Here is an 11,172-nt window from a genome sequence, read left to right on the forward strand (position 1 = left end):
AGCGATTCACCAATGCGTGCATCTGCCTCATTAGCTGCTGATCCATCCAAACTTGATACATCTAGCAAGCATCTGCCTCACCTCATTGTTGTACCTCCTAGGCTTTCAGAGAGGAGGTGGAGAATGTACGATGATCAATCCATCACGTAAAACACACGGTTATTGTACGTACACCAAGACCTATTGTTGAGCTCTTCTACATACCGGTCCACTCCACTGCTACTCTCTCTTCCCTGGATCTTCTCCAGCTTCGTGCTCTCAAGGTCAAGAGATAATATACCAACACCACGATGGACGAGAATTGCACCTCTAATCTCTGCGAAGCTGAGGATCCTGAATGATTCCGATGCCTCTTGCCCTTGGGGCATCGAATGAGCTTTGTGTCTAAGCATCTCCAATGTACATGTAGAATCCCCACAAGGATTCTAAATCAGCATACACCACCCTCTCAGTGACCCTTAGGTTATTTCTTTTACTTGCTCTTATCTTGCATAGTGATAACCTTAACTCATAGTTGCAGTTTAGTAAACCTTTAATCTCGTTATCACTAAATCAACTAATTTAATTAAAATTATTTAGTTGCATATTCACCTCTCTAGTTGACATCCTTAATCTTCAAGTAGATCTATGCATCCTAGAACACTATAGGAAGTATTCTAGATACTAGTGGACCCGTTGCGCCAAATGGCGCAGAGGCACCCTAAATCTATGTGTGCAATGAAACAAATATTCATAGTTGAATCCCCTTTAATAGGAAACATGGTGGACTGGTGTCTACAATGACATGTGTATACATATTTTATTTTGATAGCACAGAGTACGTTTTAGTTAGCTTAGCTATGGGCAAGTACATATCATAATAAACATAATCTCCTTTAGTAAAAAAAACTTGTGTCTTGTTGTGTACAATGAGATATATATACACATTCTAATTTGGTGGTATAAAGCCCCATTCAAAACCTCTGGCATATTTACACACCGTTACAGTAATGTGACTTATTAGTCTGTGCTGACTGAAAATCTATGTTGTTTTAGGTTTCCTCCACGGAGGGAGCTCGCATGAATGATCCTGTGAGCATTAGCTCTGCTGAAGCCGTGGACACGAGCTCTAATGAAGGCGTGGAGACCAGCTCTGATGAAGGTATTTTCAGCAATGCTAGACATCAGTTACGCGCACGAAGATAAATATATCTATAGCCACAAATAATGCACATGCAGAAGAAAAGGAGAGCAAACCTTGAGGAGCAAAAACGAGCTGCAGGTCTAGGAACAAAGCAGTTCGTCTAACCTGCAAAATAAACACAGACAAAAACGTAAGAACACAGGCACAACAATGCAGACATAAACCGCATTTACCAACAATGCATTAAAACATGTCTGAAAGGCCATCCAATACATACAGAACAACAGGACGACATCACAATAATACCTTTAATCTAAGAGAATAATACTGAAGAAATGAATCGAAGGAGAACAGAGCTATAAAGCTTTTATTAATCGATGAGTAGCCTGGTTCTCTTTCCAATAATAAATATGCAGAAATTGGGGAAGATGGCCACCGATCAATTTGACATGTTGTGCTTTCAGCCAAACTAAGATACACAACCAGCCAATGTATTTTTACCTCCACTGCACCAATGTTATTGTAAGCTAATCTAGCAGAAAGAATAGACAATAAACCATGCCAACATCATCATCAGTACACAAGCGCACAACCCATGGTATATGCAGACAGCTCAACCGTAGACAAAAGTAGGCCTAGCGCCAGAAAACATACCCACCAAATTATACCAAGCATAAGAAAGCACATACTATCAATTGCAGAGGCAGCAGCATACACAAAACGTAGGACTCATAAGAAATACAAAGAAAGAAGCTAAGGAGCAGTACATTACCAGAAGGAAGAAGCACAGCCAGGACAGCAATGAGCAAACGACAACCTGAGTAAAAAATGGTTGGATCACTGCGTGGCAGAGTAGGCTATAGATAATCAAGAACCTGTGAACTGATAGTAAATTCGTAATATAGTGTTCCAAACAAACTTCAGACAGCAAAATTTACTTTTTGAAAAGACACAATTTGACATTTGTTAGGCTAAACAGAAAAGAAAGATTGTGATAATATTTAGAGGAATTAATTCAGTTTGCAGGAGAACGTGATAACCTAAGTATCTTCAACCTGCATGCATAATAAGAAGGTCAAAAGGCTTGTTTTCTGGTAGAGAAGTCGGTCAGTCTCACATGCTACATCGACAAAACAATAAGAAATCAAGTTTTGCTCATATAGTCATCCGGACCTGGCAAGTCTTGTTCATATATAGTCATCCGGACACCGAAAGCTGAAGCAAGCACATGACAAACACATGACAACATATATTCTGAAATTACAGAGTAGAACTGGGTAAAGAAGTAAGTCCGTCTCAGATGCTACATCGACAAAAAAAAATCAAGAAGTCAAGTTTTGCTTGAGTTGAGCCTTGATCGGCAGCCTTCACACCTACCTTGCTCTAAATTAGTCCAAAAGAAATAAAAACATGTGCAGCACATAATACTTTTGAGAAATCAGTGTACACAAACATGAGGAATTTGTAATCCAATCCCCGAATGCAAAACAGTTGCATCATAGTAGGTATATATGCAGTCCATATTCCATTCTCATAATTTTCTTACAACACTTTCTATAATTGAAGCAGGTTTTTTCTTTCTTGCCACTTATCAGTAAGAACAAAACACACCAATAAAACAAGAATCTAAAAAATGTCCTCACACTTTGAAGAAAAAAAGTGATATGAATTAACTCTCAAGATCAAGCGACGGGCGTCTTCCCTGTCTACTACCGCCAGCCTCAACACCAACTCCACATATCAAACACATTGCCTTTCCACTGACCCCTCGTTGCCTGAGAAGAATAAAAGAGGGAACGACGTTTGAAGCTCACCTTGATGTGTTGGAATTAGGTGCACTCGCTGTAGCTCGACCGAGCTGTGCCCATGACCTGGACCGGCGCTCCCGCTAGCTGTACAGTCCGCTGCAGGTTAGAAAACGTGCCCCAGCCTCCTCGTAGGTCCCGATCCAGGATCGGAGCAGATCGAGCCGCCACCAACCACAAGGTCGAGCCCGACCTCGCCGGCCGGTGACCCTCTCCCGTCCGACGCGACGCCTCCCTCTCCTCTTTCCCCTCTCTCTCTCTCTCCCTCTCATCTTCTCTCTTCCTACAGAACGAATCGAGCGCCGCCACCGTCGCCCTTTGCCTGCACGCCTCCTCCAAGCCCGCCAAGGAGGTTTGGACAAGACACGGGAGGTGGTCGCGATTGACACGGGAGGATGCGCGACCGTGGAGGCGGGTAGGGTTCGTGTGGGAGGAGTGGTTTGTGCGCGAGGAGGCGCTTCGCTTTTTCCCTTGCCCTCTTTTTCTGTTGAAACTGAGCCACACGCAGCGCCCTGCACGCGACCGCAACCAACGAATGCATCCACGGCAGCCGATGAGCGGGACCAGGACCAGCTCCGGCCCACCCGTCATCGCGGTAGGCCAAAGGTGGGTGCAGAAGCCGGGTGCACGTACAGGCCGACCCCTCCGCAACTGCTCCCCAACCCCAACGCACGTCGCGAGCAGCGCGCCAGGAGCGTCCCGCCAACAACTGTTGACCGGAGAAAACACTACCCTACACCTTACACCCTGGGACATGCAGTCAGTGGTACTGACGAGCGGGACCAAGGGCAGCACCGGCCCACCCATCATCTGTGCATCACCGCCGGCCAATTCCTCTGTGGCTCGCCCATGCCGCACGTATTAAACAAAAAAAGACGGTGTGCTTACAATGCTATCATTAGAAATTTATGAAAAAATGTATCTTAGCATGTACAATAGAGTGATGACATTATCTACTATGCTAGATGTACTTGAAACATATATACTATTTAGAATAGTATCCCAAATAGTGTGTCACTAAAAAGATATACAAGAAAAATGAGTTATTAAGACGTAAAAATAATAAGCATGTTTGCAAGTTCTTACTTGAGTAGGGTTGGATTGACACGTTCGTTGGGTTTGATATAACAAGTATTTGTTGTATTAGTCTAAGGCAACAGATATTTAGACTTGTACATTTTGTTTAAAAAAATATTGAATACAAAGACTCAAATAGTCAATGGGACCGCTATACATACAAATGCAGTAGGCGTCTCAACAGAACTGGCTTCCTGACGCATTTCACTGATAAGGGGTGGCGAGACCATGTGGAGCCGATGTCGCTCTTCCACGACAATGATGGCGCGGCGTACATTGCAAAGGAGTGGTCATGTCATAACAAGCTGGCGGATGCATTTTAGGTAATCTTTGATATAGAAGCAATTCAAGGGCATACTTTCGCCGAGGGAAAAGTGTTTCTTAGCGAAGTCATTTAGTAGCGTGTTGAAGAGATTTGAGTCATAACGCATGGAGGAAAGAGAAATACCTTCACAATCATATAATGTCAAAATACTATTGACCCAAAGTTGTCACTATTCACATTTGAATTTGTCTTTTTTGAATCTCAAGCTCTACATTGAGTTTTGAGCTGATTTTTTTGGAGTTGTAGACACACCACGTAGATATGTTGTCAAATAATTTCAGAATTTCTCGGAATGTCTAAATATAATCTTTTGTTATTTATCTCATTGATCTCACCTAATGTGAGATCCTATGTCTTCCCTGGCCAAGACAGAGATAACAAGAGAGATGGGTGAGGCGCCTGTAGGAGGGGTGGCCAGACTGGCTGTGGCGCGTTGGTCGGACCGATGTCTGGTGGCCTCAAAGAGCTTATCGTCGACTGTATCATGTGATTTGGTACATGGGAGGTGCGCCCGTAATCGTTGATGAACCTTGTTAACAAATCTCGGTGCCGTTTGCTTGTGATGTGTGATTGCGTGTCCTCGACATGAATCCTTGAATTATATACCTATACATATCCCTAATACCTAATACCTAATATCTAATACCTATACCTATACCTAATAATATTAAAAGTGAGGGTTGTTTCTCCACTTTTTCGTCCAAAACTGCTTTTTCATACATGTTTTACCTGTCTGTCCTTTTCGTCGCTCGCCCGCATGCAGAATTTTCACGCTCCCAGGCTCAAAAATCCAAATAAAAAGCCACTTTGATTTGTGCCTTCACCCGTAATAAGCTAAAAAATAGACGTGTTACAGAGAATCAAATTTAAAAACCTCATAGGTAAGGCTAACCATGATAACCAACTGGCCTAGCTAACTTTTGTGCGAAAGTACAAGTTTTGTATATATTAGCATGGCCCAAATTATTCTAGCGGGACATAGCCATGATCAAGCAGTTAGAGCACGGTTCTTCTTTGGTAATGGTCATGCGTGCTTACAAACAGAAGGGAGATCAACATGAGGCATCACAAAGCTAGGTGAAGGAAAATATGTAATCACCACATGGAATGCATGTTCAGGAAAAAACACATTAAAAAGAAATATTATGTCCATACCTGATTGTTTAAAGTCAATTTCTAAACTAGGGACCCAACTTTGTACTAACTTTGTACTCCAAAATAGATGACTCAACTTTGTACAACTTTGTACTAACTTTAGTAGTTAGTACAAAGTTGGGTCATCTATTTTGAAATGGAGGGAGTAATTTGTAATATCTCCCATCCCCGTGGTGCTAGAAGAAGCATGATGTTTGGGTTGGTGGGACGGCAGGAGCAGCAGACCAGCGGGTTCTGGGCCATTGATGTGTACGCACATGATTAGTGTGGTGGGTCAGCCTTGAGTAGGCGCTTATAGTAGAAAAGAAAGTATTATTAAATTAAAAAAATTCTAGGCGCCCATGTCTTACAACGCGAGACGCTAAACTGCCGGTGCTAATTGAACGCTATGCACCGCATGCGGGAGAGGAAGGAGCGAAGCGCCCGATGCATCCTTTTGCGTCGAGAACCTTGCTATACATACGATGGATTCCCCGATTAGAGACAAATCGTTGGTGATTCAGTTTGTGGGCCATGGCATTTGCAGTCTAGTCATACCAGCGTACAAGGAAAATGAATCGTATGCAGAGCAGTTTCGTTGCGTCGACGCAGCGCCCGGCGCTGGGATTTGACGGCACCAACCGTTGACCGACCAGGAATTCAATAGGAAAGGAATCCTCGCGCCTCTCCAAGCACCGCGCGTTGGAGATGCCCTTACATACGACCCCGTCACCGACACACTATTCTTCTAGACGTACACCGTCGGGCAGGAGGCAGCCTCGCTCGACCCAGTGACACCCGTCACAACGTACGAGGAGTCGAACTCATATTTCTTTGTGTCCCCTACACGAACTCCTCACTTTTCCTATAATTCTTTTCCCTATCATAATAGTTTTTTTTGATAGCCCTATCATAATAGTTGAATGATGACGAATCTTTGTCCAAAAGCTCCCAATCTTTTCGGACATGAGCACGGTCAACGACCAAGTTCTTGGACCTGGCCGACCTAGCAAAACCTGCGGTCATCATGCGTGCTACGGAGCATGAGCCGGATCAATCACATATGCAAGAATTGCCTGAGCTGCAACAGTGTGGGTACATATGCTTATTATACTGCATAGATTTGTTGCTGACCAATCCAATGCAACATGCATCAACAGACAGCTAGCGATTCACCAATGCGTGCATCTCCCTCGTTTGTGGCTGATCTACCCAAACTTGATAGCCTTGGCATGTCAGAGCTCGCGGGTATAAGACCCCCTCCACCCATGTCGGGCCCCGCGCACCAATGCGCCCACCTCCCACTCGTCACGCCCCGCGCGCTCCGGCTCACGCGCGCCCATCGCGCACCCACGCGATCGCCGCGGCCGCTCCGGACGCCCGACGCGGTCACCTCTCCTAAGTTCCTCGCCAACTAACCCATGCACACACGCACGCACACACACTCGGACACGCACGCATGCACCCGAGCCTGCCACGGGCCGGACCCGACGCGACCACAGCGCGCACACGCACACACACCTGAGCCCCCGGTGGCTTATTGCCTAACATCTGCCTCACTTCATTGTTGTACCTCCTAGGCTTCCATAGAGGAGGTGGAGAATGTACGATGACCAATCCATGTCATAAAACACAAGGTGGTTGTACGTACACCAGGACCTAAGGCTGAGCTCTCCCGGATACCAGTCCACGCCACTGCTGCTACTCTCTCTTCCCCTGATCTTCTCCAGCTCCGTGCTCTCGAGGTCAAGACATAAGAAGCCGACATCACGATGGACGAGAATCGCACCTCTGCTCTCTGCGAAGCCGAGGATCCCGAAATATTCCGATGCCTCCGGCCCTTGGCCCTGGGGTGTGGTCAGCATGCAGCGCAGCCAGCCCTCGAAGCTCTCTTCACCATGATCGTCGTCGTCATCGTCGTCTTGCTCCCGCTTGGTCCAAAGCTCGAGCATCCTGCCGTAGTCAATGCTGTTGACGAACGAGAGTGCTTTTCCTCGTCCGGCGGTGCACAGGAACGGTGGTCCTTCCCAACCAGAGCTGACTGGTATGGGTAGCTTGGTCAGGGAGACACGCGCCGCGTCGGCACTAACGTCGAGGGTGTAGTAGCATGCGTGGTCCGTGTATAGCCAGTGCACGGTGCCACGGCCGTCCACAACGCCGTCGGGCGGCCCTGACATGGTGAGGCCGCCGACGTCTGGGCAGTCGATGGGCGCGCTCCAGCTGCGCGAGGCGGAGGAGTATGCGTAGGCGTGCACGAGCTGGTCGCTTGGGGTTTTGGCGGTGAAGAGCACGCGGAAAGCCGTCGCCGGTCCGTGTCCGTGGTGATCTGCGCGAGTGAGAAGCGCGTACCCCGTAACGTCTCCCCCCAGGCGGTCGTGGTCCAGGTCCACGGCCGGCGGCGGGAGGACGTGCACGTCGCCGAAGAGAGGGTGGCACACCGCCAGGTGGAGCTTCCCGAAGTCGAGCGGGGCAGGTAAGAGGCGCACGAGGAGGAGCCCGCCGCGCGACGCCAGTGGCTTGGCGTGGTTGAAGAGCCCATCGGCGTTGGGGATGATGGAGGTGGAGCCCATGCTGAGGCGCCGCCACGTCGCGTGGATCCTCCTGAACTGCGGCGGGAACCTGGATGTCTTTTCTAGGGCCACCGGCGCTTTGACGAGAAAGGAGTTCTGGTAGAAAGCCCCGAGAACGAAGGAGGCGTGCCGCGCGTTCTCGTTCTCCGGCAGGAGGGCCGCTCGTCGCAGGATGGCCCGGTCATTGCCGAGGAGCCGGAGCCACCGTCTGCACGTGCCGGCGCAGCGGAGGAGGTCGACGGGGTCCGCCAGGAGCGCGAAGATGTCGAGGAGGAGGTCGTCCAGAATTGCGTCGGCCATCGATCGATCTTGGCTAGGGCTCGATTGGCCTGTCGTGGTGGTTTGCCGAGGCGGTTCGATCGCCGACGAACTCATATACATACACATATGACAGGATAAGCCGCCGGTTCCGACTGGAGTCTCGTCTCTACTCCGTCATGGCCTCAATCTGTTATGATTGCCTGGTCGTTTGTGGTTTCCCTTCTTTTGTAATAGGACCACGCGGGTCTGTTTAGGACACATTTAGATGTGGCATATTTATTATGTCACATCTAAGCTGATATCCACTTTGATTGTGGTTTATTTTTTTGTCTTAGTTTTTTTTTCTTATTACTGCATTATATACCTTATTACTGCATTATATATTTGTGGGAGCTTAGATGTGACATTCTTAAAAAATATCTAGATGTGAATTAGTCAAACTGTAGGACTAGTCTATGCTGGTGCTGCTTAGGTTTTTGCCCCATAGCACTTGTTTCGACGGCGGGCAAGTGCGGTGGGTTTCCTGACAGTGCGTTGAACTCACTCTCTCCTTCTCCCTGTTCTCGGACTCCTTTATGTAATAGACTATTGTATTTCCGTTCTCAAGTAATGGAAAGGGGGACACTAGTAGAAAACAGGGCTTTGGTCACAGGGCAGTTTTCACATTAGTCCCGGTTCAGTCACGAACCGGGACTAATGTGAGCATTTGTCCCGGTTCGTGCGGCTAAGGCATTAGTCCCGGTTCACCTGGGCCCTTTAGTCCCGGTTGGTGCCACGAACCGGGAGTAAAGGGTGCGATGCCCATTAGTCCCGGTTGGTGGCACCAACCGGTACTAATGGGCTTTGAGGCATTAGTAACGGTTCATGGCACGAACCGGTACTAAAGGTCCCATTTTCAAACTCTACCCCCCCCCCCCCCCCCCGGGGACCGCCTTTTCAGTTTTAGAAAAAACAAAAGAAAATGATGGAAGTGTCAAAAAAATAAAATAAAATAAGTTTCCCATGTGATATGTGGTCTAGTTGTTGGGAAAATTAACAAATATGAATTTCGACTTTATTTGCAAAATCTCTCTGGAATTTCTTAAAATGGGCATAACTTTTGCATACGAACTCGGATGAAAAAGTTTTTTATATGAAAAATCATCTACTCGAAAAGTTACATCCGAATTTAATCGGGGAAACCCCGTTAAACATTTTCAAAATCCTCAAAAACCTAACAGAAAAAAAGATACGGGGCTTTTAAGATCTGGAGAGGCAAAAAAATTCAAATTGTGGTCAAACTGTGGTCAAACTAATTATTCTAGAATATTAGTGTTACTAAATAATTATTTCAGTTGTTTTGAATTTTGGTCAAATCTGGTCAAACTGTGGTCAAATCTGGTCAAACTATGGTCAAACAATGGTCAAACTAATTATTCCAGAAATATTAGTGTTACTAAATAATTATTGTTTTTTAAAACAATAGTTTCAAACTCAAACAGTGAAATGTGTCACTTCATGCTCAAGCTAAATTCTTGAGGGTTAATAGGATTGACATCTAACTATTGTCAGGAAAACAACATGTGCAGACTTGGAAACGAGGGAGAATAGAACCCGGAAGTTAAGCGTGCTCAGGCTGGAGTAGTGAGAGTATGGGTGACCGTCCGGGAAGTTAGATGATTTGGAATGATGAGGGGTGATTAGAGATTAGAGGATAAATTGAGCAGTGATGAGGGGTGGTGATTAGAGATTAGAGGTTAAAATAATTCAGAAATTTGAAAATTAAAAAAATTAAAAAAATTCACAAAAAAAATTTCAAAAAAAAAATCATAAAATTTTCTTTAGTCCCGGTTGGTAACACCAACCAGGACTAAAGGTGGAGCTCCAGTCTGCGTCCACGTGGACGGCCTTTAGTCCCGGTTTGTGTAAGAACCGGGACTAAAGGGGGGAGGCATTAGTAACGACCCTTTAGTCCCGGTTCAAAAACCGGGACTAAAGGCCCTTACCAACCGGGACAAAAGCCCCCTTTTCTACTAGTGGGATAGCCCGGTTCAAACAAAAAACTGTTATGATTGCCTCCGTCCGCCACGCCCTGTCGCGCCTCTCGTCTCATGTGTTTCTTGATTCAACGTAGGAGTAGCTGAGAGTGCACGGTAAACTCATGGTGAAACCTCGCCCGATGCTGATCATCGATTTTCTACTCCCACCTCTCTCTTAGGGTTTAGGGTTCAGCAGCGGACATCAAATCTGGGCACTCAAATGCCCGCGGATGTGTCCGGATGCGTCCGCGAGCAGTGAGCAGGCAGACCACATATTTTCTTCTTAGCATCCGAATAACTGATATTTCAAACCTTAAATCCATACAAAATAAAAACCTACAGATCAACTAAAACCTAGCCTACATTACTTGTTTTCGTCCAAGATGTTCACGATCTCCATGCCGGGCTCCAGGTACATGGCAGCAGCTACAACTCCGGCTCCTGCGGTCCATACTCCGCCTCCGCCTCCAGATAGGCGAAAAGCATGTCGATCTCCGCCTTCCGCCGGCGGAGGAAGCGGCGGTTGGCCTTCATCCTCCCCTCTGCCTCCAGATAGAAGAAAAGCTCGTCGATGTCCGCCTTCTGCTAGCGGAGGAAGTGGCAGTTGGCCCCACCCCCGCCTCGGACTGGATAGAGGCGAGGATGGCCACATGATCCGCTGCCTTGACCAGCTCGTACTACGCCGGCGCCTCGGGCATGCCGAAGGTTGGAGTTGGGGCCGCCACATCTACGTCGGCTTCCTCTGCTGCGCCCTCCTCCAACTAAATTTCATATGTGACAAAAGTAAATGTATTTTGGAACGTGAACATTTTTTATATTGAACATCTCTTAAAAATAAAAATAAACTTGAAAAATATAA

At 46.8% G+C, this 11,172-nt stretch overlaps 1 long non-coding RNA gene across 2 annotated transcripts; it reads right to left on the reverse strand.

Moving 5' to 3' along the window:
- Positions 1–854: 854 nt before the first annotated feature.
- LOC109777857 (uncharacterized) lies at positions 855–3,370 on the reverse strand. Of its 2 annotated transcripts, XR_006671589.2 has the most exons (4): positions 2,938–3,370; positions 1,896–1,940; positions 1,237–1,288; positions 855–1,132 (listed from the first exon to the last, which is right to left on the reverse strand). It is a non-coding gene; the product is annotated as an uncharacterized lncRNA (long non-coding RNA). The 2 variants fall into 2 exon arrangements; XR_002236441.3 differs by having other exon boundaries at positions 1,896–3,370.
- Between the last annotated feature and the right edge of the window lie 7,802 nt (positions 3,371–11,172).

This window comes from Aegilops tauschii, chromosome 3, assembly GCF_002575655.3.
Source record: "Aegilops tauschii subsp. strangulata cultivar AL8/78 chromosome 3, Aet v6.0, whole genome shotgun sequence".
Lineage (NCBI taxonomy): Eukaryota > Viridiplantae > Streptophyta > Magnoliopsida > Poales > Poaceae > Aegilops > Aegilops tauschii.